A 12,321-nucleotide genomic window follows, 5' to 3' on the forward strand; every position below is an offset into this window, starting at 1 on the left:
AGTTCTTCTCATTATGAACTCTAACTGGAAAAGATGATCCACCAGATGATGGATTTGAGTCTTTGTTAAAATCTTTGAAATTCCTGTTAAAATTTCAACAAGAATAAAAATGAATGAAAATGCATCTATTTTTGCAAATGTCTAAATATGATACATGAATGTTAAGTTGTTTGATTTCAGATTGGTGAATTGAGTATTTCTTCAATTGTAAAAACCCAATAGATCTTTCTTCTTCGAATCAGAGAATCTATCATTTTTGACAAATATAGATGTGGATATAATGTCACACGACCTCTTGAGAATAAAACTTAATAGCATAGGCTCTTGAAAAGCTTGCATTCAGGCAACATATTGATTCTGATAACAGCTCATTTGATTATGAAGTGGCCTTTCAAGATGATTTCACAGATATCGATAGTTCTTTTAAATACCAAGGAATCTTGAATTCTGATTCTGATGAAGAAAATAAACTGTTATTCTTGACAAAAATGGGATTCTCAAGTGCTGAAACTTCAATATCCATGTAGAAATGTGGTCCAGATTCATCAATTGTAAAATTGATAAATTTTATATGTGATGCTCAAATGACTAAGGCTGCTGATGCACTTCTTCGGATCAAATAACTCAAAGAACACTTCCAGAAGATGCTATTGGCAAATTCATCTTCTAAATTCAATGATTGATTCTGTCCAATCAGATAACTCAAAGAACACTTCCAGAAGATGCTATGTTCTGTCCAACCAGATCAGATAACTCAAAGAACACTTCCAGAAGATGCTATTGGCAAATTCATCTTCTAAATTCAATGCTTGATTCTGTCCAATCAGATAACTCAAAGAACACTTCCAGAAGATGCTATGTTCTGTCCAACCAGATCAGATAACTCAAAGAACACTTCCAGAAGATGCTATGTTCTGTCCAACCAGATCAGATAACTCAAAGAACACTTCCAGAAGATGCTATGTTCTGTCCAACCAGATCAGATAACTCAAAGAACACTTCCAGAAGATGTTATGTTCTGTCCAACCAGATCAGATAACTCAAAGAACACTTCCAGAAGATGCTATTGGCATATTCATTTGTTCCAGTTAATGTTTGGAATAGGATATCACCAGGCTCATTCGATGTAGAGCCAAAATTTGTAGATTCGGAGCATTTCCATGCTATTACACTGAAAAGGGCTATATTCATAATTCTGCCAATTGAGAACAGATTTCCTCTTATTTTGCTTCCTCCATGTGCTGATGCTTTTCCATTGACAAAGAAATGATGGCCTTCATGGGATCCAAGAACAAAGTTGAACTGTTTATAAACATGTACATGAAGTGCCAAATTGACAGAAAGGATCTGTAAGACTCTTGAAGCTTATGACAATGAGTCACCTTCGAGTGTTCAAAAGTATGTTCTTGATGAGTGCTGAAAATGGAATCTAGTATGGGTTGGAAGGAATAAGGTTACTCCACTTGAACCTGATAAGGTGGAAACGCTTCTAGGTTTCCTTAAAAACCATATACAAGGATCTGTATAGAAACATGTCTCCTAGTGATATCAATGTCTTGTTTCTTTTTGCTGGAATCAGTATTGCAAAGATCATCTTCTACTGTTTTAGTATATCTTTGAAAACAGATGTGCAAGAACTGAATGGTGATCGGTTGGAGCAATTGATGAGTAGATTTGGCGGATTCGACCTTGTTGTCGGTAGAATCCCGTGTAATAATCTTGATGTTCATGGCTTTAAGCTAGTGATGATTTGACTACTTTGTATTCCATGTATTTAAAAGTATTAACATAAAGTGATATTCAGAAATCTTTAAATTATTTCAAAATTATGTTAGTTCAATAGAAAAGAATAAATTGAATTTCCAAAAATAAATTGAATCTCAAATAAATTGAACTTGAAATAGATAGAATTGTATTCAAAGTTCTGGCAAGCATAAGAATAAAAATTCAAATGTCTCAACAAATTATAAGCATAAGTATTTCTAAATTAATCAAGTTGACACAATTTAGAGATGATGTAAGCTTTTGTCTGGAAGATCTCAAACGTTGTTGAAATGCTTGTGGATGTGAAATTTCTTCCAAACTGTCAAAATCTTAAGAAAGTTCAATTGCCAGATGCCTAATATCAACTTGCATTTGAGCCGCCTTTTCAGGTTTTCAACTCAAATCCTTCCTTTGATTACAAGATGCCCTTTGCGGGTTTTCATCTTGACCCCCCCTTTTTTTTTTTTTTTCTTTAAGCATAATATTTCTTGACAGAATCCGAGTTTATTGGATTTTTCAGAATTTTTCCATCCATTTCTGCCAAGATCAACGCTCCTCCGGAAAAGGCCTTTTTCACAACGTATGGTCCTTCCCAATTAGGCATCCATTTCCCACGGAAATCTTTATGTATAGGCAAGATCTTTTTTAATACTAGATCACCCTCTTGGAATTCTCTTGGATGTACTTTTTTGTTATGAGACTTCATCATCCGTTTCTGATACATCTGTCCATGGCAAATAGCTTTCAATCTTTTCTCCTCAATAAGGTTCAATTGATCAACTCTAGCTTGGATCCATTCAGATTCATCCAATTTTGTTTCTCTCAATATTCGGAGCGATGGAATCTCAACTTCAATTGGTAAGACTGCTTCCATCCCGTAGACTAAAGAAAAAGGCGTTGCCCCAGTAGATGTTCGAACAGTAGTTCGGTATGCATATAGAGCAAAAGGTAACTTCTCGTGCCAATCTTTGTAAGTTTCAGTAGTCTTTGTAATGATTCTCTTGATGTTCTTATTTGCTGCTTCAACTGCCCCATTCATCTTTGGACGATATGCCACTGAGTTTGCATGTTTGATCTTGAACTGTGCACAAAGTTCGGTCATCATTTTGTTGTTCAGGTTCAGAGCATTATCTGTAATGATCCTCTCTGGTAGGCCATATCGGCAAATTATCTCTTTCTTTATGAATTTGCAGACTGTGGACCTCTTAATATTGGTGTATGAAGCAGCTTCAACCCATTTGGTAAAATAATCAATTGCCACAAGGATGAAGCAATGTCCATTCGATGCTTTTGGTGTGATTGCCCCAATGACATCTATTCCCCACATAGAAAATGGCCAGGGTGCTGTCATTACATGTAAAGGAGATGGGGGTACATGAATCTTGTCTGCATATATCTGGCATTTATGACATTTCCTTGCGTAATCAATGCAATCTGTGTACATGGTAGCCCAATAATATCCATATCTCATTATTTTTCTGGCCATAGAAAGACCATTTGCATGTGTTCCACATATTCCACTGTGTACTTCTTCAATGACGTTTCGAGCTTCACTGGTATTTAAACATCTCAACAGCATTTGATCACTGCTTTTTCTATACATAATCTCTCCATCAAGAAAATATCCAGCAGCCATTCTTCTCAAGGTTCTTTTATCAATTTCTGATGCATTTGGTGGATAACTTTGATTTTTGATATATTGCAGGATATCATGATACCATGGTTTACCATCTACCTCTTCTTCCACACTATAACAATGTGCAGGAATTTCATATACTTGCATTTTGATTGGCATCATATCAACTTTCTTAGTTGCCTGAAACATAGCAGCTAATGTAGCCAAAGCATCTGCCATTTGATTTTCTTCCCGAGGGAGATAATTGAATGTAACTTTCTCAAATTCTTTCACTAATTCGAGGGTAAAATTTCGGTATTCCAACAATTTGGGATCTTTTGTTTCCCACTCTCCTCGTAATTGATACACCACTAAAGATGAAACTCCATATATCTTGAGACATTTGATTTTTCTTTCTATAGCTGCTTTCAATCCCATGACACAAGCTTCATATTCCGCCATGTTATTGGTGCAAAAGAACTCCAGTCTACTTGTAAAGGGATAATAAACATTTTCAGGAGAAATTAACACTGCCCCGATTCCTCGTCCCAAAGCATTAGATGCTCCGTCAAAGTAAAGCTTCCAAGTTGCAAATGCATCATTTGTTTTGACTTCTTCATTCATGGATATGCATAACAGATCTTCATCGGGAAAATTAAAGTTCAAAGGCTGATAATCATTTGATACACGACTGGCCAAAAAATCAGCTATGACACTTCCTTTTATCGCTTTTTGGTTGACATATACAATATCAAACTCAGATAATAACATCTGCCATCTAGCCATTCTGCCTGTCAAAGCTGGTGATTCCATTAAGAACTTTAAAGGATCAAGTTTGGATATCAACCAAGTAGTATGGTATAACATATATTGTCTGAGTCTTCGAGTAGTCCACACCAAAGCACAACATAATTTTTGTATTGGTGGATATCGAACTTCACAATCAGTAAATTTCTTGCTCAGATAATAAATAGCTTTTTCTTTCCTTCCTGATTCATCATGTTGTCCTAGTACACATCCCATCGAATTTTCGAAGACCGTCAAATAGAGAATTAATGGTCTATCAGGCATTGGTGATACTAAAATTGGGGCATTGGATAAATATTTCTTAATAATATCCAAAGTTTCTTGACATTCTTCATTCCAGACTTCAGGATTGTTCTTTCGAAGTAATTTGAACACTGGATCACATTTGTCAGTCAATTGAGAAATGAAACGAGATATATAATTTAATCTCCCCAAAAAGCCTCGAACTTCTTTTTTTGTGTTGGGTGGTGGAAGATCTTGAATTGCTTTTACTTTATCTGGATCAATCTCAATTCCTTTTTTGCTGACTACAAATCCCAAATGTTTCCCAGAAGTTACCCCAAAAGTGCATTTAGCAGGGTTAAGCTTTAATTGATACTTCCTCAATCTCTGGAAAAGCTTTCTCAGATTTTGAATATGTTCTTCTTCCGTTCTGGATTTGGCAATCATGTCATCTACATATACTTCAATCTCTTTGTGCATCATGTTATGAAACAAAGTTACCATAGCTCTTTGATATGTTGCCCCTGCATTTTTCAATCCAAATGGCATCACTTTATAACAGAATGTGCCCCACATGGTTATAAATGTTGTTTTCTCCATGTCTTCAGGATTCATTTTTATCTGATTATATCCTGAAAAGCCATCCATAAATGAAAACCATGCATGCCCTGCAGTATTGTCCACCAATGTGTCTATGTGGGGTAAGGGAAAACTATCTTTCGGACTAGCTTTGTTGAGATCTCTATAATCCACGCACATTCGAACTTTTCCATTTTTCTTAGGTACGGGAACAATATTGGCTACCCATTCTGGGTATTTAGACGCCTGTAGGAAACCTGCATTGATTTGTTTCATCACTTCTTCTTTGATTTGCAACAACATTTCTGGCCTCATTCTTCTGAGCTTTTGTTGGATTGGTTTATATTCCGGATTGATTGGAAGCTTGTGTATCACCATATCTGTGCTCAAACCGGGCATATCTTGATAAGACCATGCAAAGATATCTTTGAACTCTTGAAGGAGATTTATCAATTCTTGCTTTATCTGGATTGTCAGAGTAGTGCCAATTTTCACCTCTTTTATTTCTTTATCTGTTCCCAAATTCACAGTTTCAACCTCTTCTTTGTGTGGTAGAATTTGTTTGTCCTCTTTATCTACCAATCTTAATAGTTCAGTAGGAATATCACATTCCAGTTCATCTTCACAACCATTGATCTCTTCCAGACATATAGGCTGCTCTAAATTTATCACTGGATTAAATCTAGGAATAAACATGCTATTAACACTGTGACACCTGCAAATTTAAATCGGACATATTTACGAAAGAATATAGTAAATTTATGAAATGTAAAAATGTAATAAAATGTAAAGAATGATTGCCATCTGAAAATTTTAAAGAAAGTTCCTTATATTTAACATAATTTCTTTTACAAGATAACAAAAAGTTTTCATATTTTTGAGCTAAACATAAAGATTAGTTCTGAATATTACTCTGCATTAATATTAAAAACTATAGGAAGATCTTCAGTGGTCCAATTGGTGAGTGTTTCTCCAGGAAGACATGGTCGAATCCTATCCAAGTATTTGCCATTTTGTTGTCCTTCGTAATCATGTTGATAAATAATCCATTCATAGCTTCTTCAACTATGTCTTGATCTTTCGTCAACTTTTCTTCTTTAAAGGCTTCAACAAGCTGCTGTTCCACATTAATTGTTCCCCCTGATCTGAATGTTGTATTCAACTGTGGGAAAGACATGTGTTTCCAAAAGATTGCTCCCCCTTTCAATTTTGTCTTTCTGTCTTCACATCTTCTTTTCATCTCTTTATTCTTTTGCTGAAAATTAGGCTTAAACCCTAGCCCAAAACGGTCTTTTTCATCTGTATACTGATAGGAACTGAAATCCCTTGAAGATTCTTTCCTAGACCTCTTCCAGCTTTAGCTCCGATGCCTAAAGTTTGTTGTACCGTCATCTTGGTACAATCAGACAATCTGGGATATGGAATTTTCCTTCCTTCTGCAACAAAGGTTGCATTTACAAATTCAAGAGCTCGAAAAGAGCATTCAAGAGCCTTATCATTGGTGTCGATATATGGAACATCGCTTGTTACAGACGCAATGATTTCTTCTTCAGCATTGACGCATATTAGTTGTCCATCAACAACAAATTTCAATTTCTGATGTAATGAAGAAGGAACGGCTCCTGCTGAGTGAATCCATGGCCTCCCTAAGAGACAATTATATGTGGGGTGGATGTCCATCACCACAAAATCAATATTGTACACGACTGGGCCAATTAACAACGGTATTTCCATTTTCCCAAGCACTTCTTTTTGAGTACCATCAAATGCTCGTACCACATTCTGATAACTCTTCATGTGTGATTGATCCAGAGGCATTCTTTGAAGTGTAACTAGAGGCATCAAGTTGAGAGCAGATCCATTGTCAATCAATACTCCTGGCAATACATGACCATGACAGTGTGTCGTGATGTTCAAAGCTCTTACTGACCCCATTCCGCCTTCCGGTATTTCATCATCTGTGAATGTTATGTAATTGTCAGCGGCTATATGTCCCACAATTCTGTCAAGTTTATTGAGGGATATATCTTCGGGGATAAATGTTTGATTGAGAATTTTCATCAAAGCATTCCTATGCGCTTCTGAATTCATCAATAGATCAAGAATAGAAATTCTCGCTTGTTGTTTGTGTAGTTGTTCAACCACACTATACTCACTATGTTTTAGGAATTTCAAAAATTCTTGAGCTTGTTTTTCTGTCACAGGCTCATTGAATGCTGGAAGGGATTCATCTTCAAATACCTTCTGAGGTATTGCCACAGCTTTTCCTTTTGCTTTCACTTGTTCTGAAGCATTGGATGTTTCGGGAGAGTAACATCTCCCACTTCTTGTAAAGAAACCGACCTCGCCCACTGCTTCAGACGTCGATGTAGTACTCAAATTCTGTATTTTCTCTTCTGTTTTATCTAGAGAATCAGGTCCTCCTACCATTGAAACATTGGTAGTATAATTCCAAGGTACCCTACGGGTATCTTTATATGGAAATGGTAGAGGAGTGGAAATAACAACTTTTGGCCTTATTGGTGCAGGAATCACCGTGGATGATTTCACATTAATGATCACAGGATCATTTATTCTTTGATTTGATTTAGAATCCTCTGATGAGCAAACATCATCTTCTTTTTTCCTGGGTTCTTCTTCAAAGAATTCTATTTCTCTGTTGTTCATCAATTTTTGCACCAAATCTCTAAACTCAGGACATAGTTGAATTTTATGCCCTTTCTCCTGATGATATTCACAATAATTCTTGCCTTCATTCTGCTTTGGCCTGAATTGTTGTGGAATTATACCGGCTAAAGAAAGTTGTTGGAATATCCAAACAAACAGAGATTTAATTTCAGAAATGTCAGTCTTTGCTTTCTTTCTATTCTCTTCTTGAATTGCATTCACGTTTTTATCTCCATGATTTGGCAATGGATGACTTGATGCGGATGGTGTATTGAATTCCAACTTCCCAGTGTTGATCAAATTTTGAACCACCCTTTTGAATGCTAAACAGTTTTCAATGGAATGACCCGTAATTCCTTCATGGTAAACACAGTGTGCCTTTGTATCATACCAAGGAGGGAATGGTGGTTGCATGGGAACCAAAGGGTAGGGCCGTATAACATCTGCTTTTAACAGCGAATCATAGATCTCTACATATGGTACTGGTAAAGGTGTAAAAGACAACCTTTCGTTTTCTTTTCGAGATCCTCTGGACTCTGCTCGATTAGTGTTTGTTTCCTCTTTCTTAACCCTTGGCTGGGTTATTGTAACACTTTTCGATGAATCCTTGCTGTAAGAATTTGCATTGTTGACTTCATTCTCCTTTTTCCGGTACGTAGGTCTTTTGGAACTAGACCCATCATTTGATTCAATCTTGCCACTTTTCAAGACATTTTCAATTAATTCTCCAGAAATGACCAAATCTGCAAAATTTCTTGTTGCATTCCCCATTAAATGGTTTAAATAAGGGGCCTTCAATGTATGGACAAACATTACTGTGGCCTCTTTTTCTGACAAAGGTGGTTGAACTTGGGCTGCAGTGTCACGCCATCTCTGAGCATACTGTCTGAATGTTTCATTATTCTTTTTCTCCAAGTTTTGAAGAGTCCATCTATCAGGGATCATGTCTGTCACATGGCGGTACTGCTCTAGAAATGCTTTAGCCAAATCTTTCCAAGATCTAATGTTGGCTTTGGTCAATTGAGTATACCATTTTAAAGCCGGTCCTGTCAAACTATCCTGAAAGCAGTGAATTAACAATTTCTCGTCCTTTACATATCCTGCCATTCTTCGACAAAACATAGTGATGTGGGATGAAGGGCATGTAGTACCATTATATTTATCAAATTCGGGAGCTTTGAACTTGATAGGGAGGATTAGGTCTGGAACCAAACTTAACTCACTAGCATCAAACCCATAGAATGATTCAGTTATTTCTACTGATTTCATTCGTTCTTCTAAGTTCTTGATCTGTCTGGTCAGTTCTTCATTTACTTTTTGTTTCTCATTCAGCTCATTCAAATCTGGGATCAAATGCTCAGTATTAAGATCCCCTATTTTCACATCGGATATAAGCGGATTTTTGCTTGAAGATGCAGGATCTACTTGTTGATCCTCATGTGGTTTAGCTTCTTGTAATGCAGATGTATGAGCATTGATTTGTATAGGGGTAGTACCAGAGTGATAAATTGGTTCTGGTGAAAAACCTAGAGGATATATGGGTTCTTGGTCGAAAGATACAGGATTTTCATGCATTTTCCACTGATAGCCTGCCTTTTAAACATGTCCTCTATCTTCTTCATCATACTGTCTTGTGAATTTGCAATGCTGGCTTCAATTTTTTCCAACTTCATTCTCATTTCTTCTTGTTCTTTATGATGCTGTTCCTCAATACGCTGTATTTTATCCTCCATAATTCTCTTAGTGGCTTGTCTAGTACCGTAGTGATGTAGTATTTCTCTTTTGGCCAGAGTAACTGCGATTGAAAAATCTTTTAATATTATTTTTTCAAATTTTAATTAATGAATTTTAACTTAATAAATAAAATAATAATTCATAGCGAAAATTATGAAATGAATGATGAATGTATGCAAAATGCATGTATGAAAAAAAACATTGATCAATAAGTTAACTGTCATAGAACAACTTCCATCGGCATACAAAAGTTTCTTCATAATATTTCAGAACTACAGATAAGGTGTAGCTTTCCTATTAAACTCTATAATTTCTTTCATTAACCATGACACCTTCTTTCCGCACTTAGAAACTGGATCAACTTGATGCTCAATTATTTCGGCTTCAACAGCTAGTTCCCCAACATATCTGGCAACCTCGCTCATTTGTACCATGGCCTCGAACACCATATTGCTTCTTTCTTCACTTCTTTCGACATAGAACTCAGTTGACTTTTGCCATTGTTCAGTTGTTCCTTCAAGAGTTTGCTCTAACTCAGTGATTCTGACTTGACAATTGTGCAGAATTTTTTCAAGATCTCTAATGCGTCTTCGCAGTGAAGCATTTTCCTCATTACTTTCTTTGAGATCATTAGGTCCTAGACGAACCTTTTCTTGAAACAATGATTCCTCAAGTTGCAAAATGTAAGCATTAAACTCTGAGTTTTTGTTTCTAGACTGATCCAAATCCTCTTCAAGTTTTGTTCGTGCTTCTTGCGTTCTTTGATTAAGTTTCTGGATTTGAACATCTTTGTTTCTGCATCTTTGCATCCAATTGCTAGCCACCTCCTGCTCTACCTCAAGTCTGGTGTTGAAATTTTTTCTTTCTAGCTCCCATTTTTCTTTTTCAACATTGGATTCTTCCATCTTTTGGCCTCTGACTTCAAGTTCAGCAATCAACTGGTTCATTTCAGATTCAAATCCCTTGAACATAATATTTTTCTCGCCTTCAAATTTATCAAAGATGTCATTCTTCATCTCTTCTAAATCTTTGGCTCGATCCCTTTCTCTTTGCATTTCATTCATGATCTCACGGTGTTCAGCCTTGTGTTTTATAATTCGCTCTCTTCTATCGACCTCAAAATCTTCCATTTTTTGCTTTCCTTTTTCCAGGCTTTTGAGTAGACGGCTATTCTTTCCTTTTAGATCTTCAACTCGTCTTTTCTCAATGTTCAATTCTCTGGTCATCTGTACCGTTGATTGGTTGGGTCCTGATGCTTTTCGGGATTTGTATAACTCCTGGTAATTTTTCTGTAAGGCTATGTACTCATCCTCACCTTTTTCTTTATCTCTTCTCAACATTGCACATTGTGATGAATGAAAGTCAATGTCAACCCCTAACATAGCTTTATCTTGTCTCATTTGCTCTAACTCTTTCGACCAGCCATCTCTTTCTGCTTCAAACTCAGCTTTCAAGATTTCAATCTCTGATGGAACCACCTTAATGCGATCTTCCATAGAAATATCCTCATTTTGATCTGGTAGAGGAATATTTTCGTTTTTCCTGACAGATCTCCATTCTTCATAATCAGGAGTTAACATTTCTTTGCTGCTTTAGCTCGGATGCAAAAAATTGTTTCCAAGCTGTAACGGCTTCCATGATATTTCTTTTATAATTTTTGCTGTGGAATGCGAACTCAGATGACTGTAATCCAGTAGTGATAGGTACAAATTGACGACCTTCATACTGTCTTATAACCAGAAGTGGTGCATATCCAATTCCTCCCCATAATCCAAGCAGCATTATCCAATTGTAATCCCCACATCTGTAAATGAATTCCCTTTGTATTTGCCACGGGGCTCGCCAAACAACGTCATTGCTTTGCAGATTTCGAAAGGCATTAATCCACATATCTTTCTTAATTTCTTTCGGCCATTCCTGCTCCAGAAATTCCTTTAATGGTGAATAATCCGTATTAAAGCGTCGGTATGAAACCTTTTCTGTTCTCCAGAAATGACTACGGATCCAAACATATAACAATTGAGTACACCCTGAGAATCGTCCACCTCCTAACCTTCTGCAAGCATTTAATGATCTGAAGGTCTCTGCTAGGATGGCAGAAACAGGATTAATCTTTTTCGGTAGTTGTTCAAACAAGTCTACCACTGCAGCTTCAATATATCCCAATACTTTTGGGAATATGACCATACCATATATACCCAGAGCAAATAGATCGAATCGTACTTTAATATCTGGATGACTCTGAATAAGTTCTTGATGTTGGTCCAAGCAATGCCTTCGCTTTCGCCTTTTGTTTTGTACGGGATGCTACCCATTCTTCTCGTACCCCGGCAATCTTTGCTAATTTAACTCGAAAGGGTTGAGTTTTAATTGACTTTGAATATATTCGATTCTCCAAAGCACCTTCAAGATGTAACAAAGTTGTATATTCTTCAATAGTAGGGACCAAGTCTTCCTTATTGAAAGTGAAGCAATTGTACCCTGGATTCCAGAATTGAACTAGGGCTCTGAGTAATTCATCATCAACTTCAACATAAAGCAAATATGGGATGTCTCCGTAAGTCTGATAAAACTGCAATTTTTGTTTGAATCCCAGCTTTCCCAAATGCTTCGCAAATCTTGCATATCATTTCTTTTTAGTGAAACTGAAGCATAACTGGCCAAGTCAGATACATAATCATCCTGCAGACTGTCTCCTTCTTGTCTTTGTAAATCTTCAGCCCACTGTCTTACTTCTGAGTTTAGAATTACTTGACTTGAACACTTTTTATCCATAGATGAAGGCTTTCCAATGAGACAATTAACACAAGGATCAATGTCTTTTATCCTGTATGATGCAATGCAAACAGAAAAATAAAGAACACACAAAAAAGAAAATAAATTAGTTTACATAAAAAAATTTAATAATAACATTTATTTAATTTAAACATGCT

This window comes from Hibiscus syriacus, unplaced genomic scaffold (assembly GCF_006381635.1).
Source record: "Hibiscus syriacus cultivar Baekdansim isolate YM2019G1 unplaced genomic scaffold, ASM638163v2 tig00003973_pilon, whole genome shotgun sequence".
In the NCBI taxonomy this organism is placed as follows: Eukaryota; Viridiplantae; Streptophyta; class Magnoliopsida; order Malvales; family Malvaceae; genus Hibiscus; species Hibiscus syriacus.